This window comes from Augochlora pura, chromosome 10 (assembly GCF_028453695.1).
Source record: "Augochlora pura isolate Apur16 chromosome 10, APUR_v2.2.1, whole genome shotgun sequence".
Classification (NCBI taxonomy): Eukaryota; Metazoa; Arthropoda; class Insecta; order Hymenoptera; family Halictidae; genus Augochlora; species Augochlora pura.
This window is the reverse complement of record NC_135781.1, coordinates 5,999,949-6,004,082: the sequence shown is the minus strand read 5'-3', so window position 1 is coordinate 6,004,082 and position 4,134 is coordinate 5,999,949.

The window sequence follows — 4,134 nt, the reverse complement described above, 5'->3', positions numbered from 1 at the left end:
GAATAACTCGAGAAATTTTTGCGTTAATAAATTCATTGTCTCTTGCAATTTAATACTTGGAAAAATTAATTTTGACTTGCATATAATATCAAGTACTCACTTAACTACCTCATCGAATTAATGACCACTGATTACCACTTGAATTACCACAACTGACTACTACGATGACCGCTAGTGACCACAGGTGGGCCAAGGGTCAGCAGTAATCAGTGGAAGTCCATCTTGAATCGGAAAAATTTCGTCAGAATATTTTCGAGGACCGTCTTACGAAACACGTTTACATACTTACGAGAACAATAACAGACTGAGGAAATGAAAAACAACATTGCGCAGGACGCCTAACTTTCAGTAACGGCCAACAATAATTTGCATATTGCTTATTCCCGATTTCATAAAATTTCTTTCACCAATAAATTTATTATTTCCGATGTCTAAAAATTTATAACATTTCCGATAATTAGAAGTATGGCCAAGCATTCTCTATTCCATTTTTACATTTAACATGTTAGTGACAATAATCGATGGAATCAGAGATGTGAAATAATTTTTTTCAACAGGAATAACTCGAGAAATTTTTGCGTTAATAAATTCATTGTCTCTTCGAAAAAGAGAAAGAGTCATCTTTCTCTTCCCATCGACGAACCATCTCATCTCCCAAAGATGGACCTCTTATCTCCGAGACATAAACAGTACGCCGCCTGACCAGCGACCATCTCAGAAATCGCTTACAGTATTGTCGTATAAAGAACGCTATGCATTTCTTCCAATCGCGCGTTTCTCTACACCGTAGATCCACAATTACATTGTAGACTCGTAAAACAATTTCTGGAGTGCGCTTATCGAAGAATATCGTCGTAAATAACATGAATTTTTCAAATGGTCAAATGACCGCTCGTGGTAGACTAGACATGCGATAAATTTTTTTTTGGAAAGTAAGCAATACAGAAAATTGTGAATATTGAAAAATGGGTTGTATGTGTAACGAAGCACGGAGTTCATCGACCCAATTTCCAAAGAACGAAGGATGTTTAGGTTTGGAGATAAGCGTTCGCAATGGGGGAGACGCTAACCTAAACACATAGGACGAGAGGAATTGGAACCACGGCAGAAAGAGTTTGATCGTCGGCTGAAGCAGAGCCATACTGAACAATTTAGAGAAACGACTACACATATATTTAACAATAATTTTTATAGTTTTATCATTTTAATATATATATATAACATATGTATGTTATACGAAAGGTTAAGAAGCTACATGGTGATACAGTAACGTTGTATACGAGAAATTCTAAACGAAATTTCAAAAGCGGTCATTTGACCGCGCATGGTAGGTTTAGTGTTAAGTTATTTCTAAAATAGAACCATAGTCGTGCAACGTATAACGATGTTGTGAATAATATCTAGGTTAGGCGTGCCGACGATATCGATGGCAACTAGAACACCGGGGCCAACAGTTATTATAGAATCAGACGGGCGGCCGTATATCCTCGGTTCTCGTTTGTCAAAGCGTCGGGGTACGCGGCGACTGATACGATGTTGATCGGATCGGGCGCGAAGATGATCGAAGACAGCTTGGAAACCCGAGACAGATTTAAATTCCGCGTCGGCGAGCGTCGCGCGGGCACGGCGCGGAGAGAGAGCGAGAGAGAGAGAGAGAGAGGCCACGATACCGAAGAATATTCATTGCTCGGGGTATCGAGCGGCTCGACTATCGCGAGTCAAAGTAGTATTCATCTGGTAATCGGTGTCGGTGTCAGTCACGCAATGCATACGGAAACCTCTTATCGAGATTCCACCAAATCCCATTAGCAAAGAACGACCTCGACCGCGTTGCTAATGGAATCGGAATCGGGATCGAGATCGGGATCGGAATCGGAATCGCGCGGGCTGGGAGGGGGAACTCGACGGGAAACAACGTCAACGTATTCGAAAACGCCTGGCGGGACGAAATGGCGGTTTTGCCTATGCGCGAAACACAGTTCTTCGGAACTTTTCTCTTTGATCGGATGAACTGCCGGATGAAAAAAGACGGGAGAATCCCGTCGGCGAGGACAAGTTGCTGATCGAACCGCTGCGGAGGTGAAGGGGGGGGGCAGAGAGACCCGGGGCGACCGCTGGCCGGCGATTAAAAGCACATGGTCCGATAAGGATCCGGGGTTTTCGATGGCGGACGTGGAAGCGCGTTCGAACGGCCCCGGAGCCGAGCCCGAGAGAAACAAGAAACGAGTAAGAGGAGAGCGGGAAGAGAGCAAGAATAGAGGCTCGAAGCGAAGACAGAGAAACGGGATTAAAGGATACGACTAAAGGCTAACGAGGCTCGAATACACGAGGCATCCCGGCTCATTCAATACGCTTCCGGCAACTCTTGCCGCTCACAATGCCTGAATACAAGCGCACGACTCGCGAATGACCCGAGCTTAGCCCCCCCGGTGCACACACGCTCGCGTACACGCATTTTGTCGCAGGTACGAACACGAACGAGCAACGTGTCTCCTCTGTACAGGACGATTCAAAGACCCCTGCCGACGCGTCGCGTAGCGAGGGAAACAGCTGATTTAGGAAGACGGAAATGTTTTATTATCCAAAGGGATCGTAAAGCCGATGATTATACGCGCGAAGACTTTTCTACGTCGTAAACATTTGTTTTATTTACTTATTCATTTATTTCTTTTTAAATTAATTAAAGCAGGCATTATATTTTTTTTCCTGCCCCTTTTGATACCAAATGTAAAATAATACAGTTTTACAGAGAGTTACGGATATAATTATTAGATTTTCAAGTAGCTAATGGATATTTCTGACTATTTGGTGGACAAAAATGGGGAAAATAAAAAATAGACGATGTCGGGTGAAAGAGGTGTATCAGAGGAGTGGATATTGTTGACCCTGTTATGTAATTGTATTGTGAAACATGTAGACGACAAATGACTAGGTTAAGTTGACTAGTAAAATTTGTAAGATTCGAATACAAAGAACTGGTCACTAGTTAACTCCTCGCACTATAATAACGAGTCAGACTTATGATAAAGATATCGTGCAACGTCTGCTAAATATGAATATTATTCACTTCTTCTATTGAATTCTTTTATTATCAAATTCTAGAAACGAAAGTAAATAAAGACAATACAATAAACAAAAATTATCCAGTCCAATTAAGAAAAAATAGGTGCTAATCAACGCAGCGTGAAAGGAGTCGTACTGCAAAAGGGTTAACCCTTTCTCGCGTCAATTTCTTAAAAGGAAGAGAAATTTTATATTTATTCGTGCTTACGTCTACTCGAATATTTAAATATTGGTGACAAGTGAATACCCCGTCGCGAGTCTGACTGGTTAAAGTATGGCGAGGGGTTAACGAAGAGTCGCCAAGTAAGAACGCAAGAGCAATTGGACTTACCTTCCTTATACCTCGCGGAAATAATATCGTTAGTTGAAAATTTTGTAAGTAAAATATCAGTGCTTCCGAGTCGTACAGCGCTCCTATAAACGATTAGCATTCTTGTCCATTCAGATCGACCGTTTCGCCCGCTGCGCGGCGTGTCGCAACGTTGCGGATCTCGCGAAGCGACGCAAAATCTCAACTAACTGTTGGACAGTCCGATAACGTGCTGCGTCCCAGCGTTCGTGTTCAATTTGCTGGCCGAGCTTCCGCGGCGCGTTGTTCGTCCCTGGGATCAGAAATTCTTAATGAACTCCCGGTGGACTCTTTAATACGTGTGTTGTACGGATTGGAGAACGAATCGGTTACGAGAAGGAAAATAAATGAAAACACGAAACCATAAAGTACATACATGAACACGCTAGTTTTACGGTGCACTAAAAGCAGCTGTTTTATGCCGGTTCATAAAGGCGACAATAAAACATTTATTCTGATTTTTAACGAGCGTTATTGCAATACTTGTCGCAAGTAAGGCGTATCATCGAATACATGGCTCGTAAATGTATTTTTACAATCTGAAGAATCGTAAATTAAAAGAGTCGGCAACGTTGTTAAGCAAATGTACTCGTTAGATTATAAAATTATATTGTGCGAGGTTACAGGTATTTAAAAATTATTTTGCGGAAATCGATTAAAAAATGTTACGTACTTATATACTCTTTGGTGTACATAATTACATTCGGCGAAGTATTATTTAA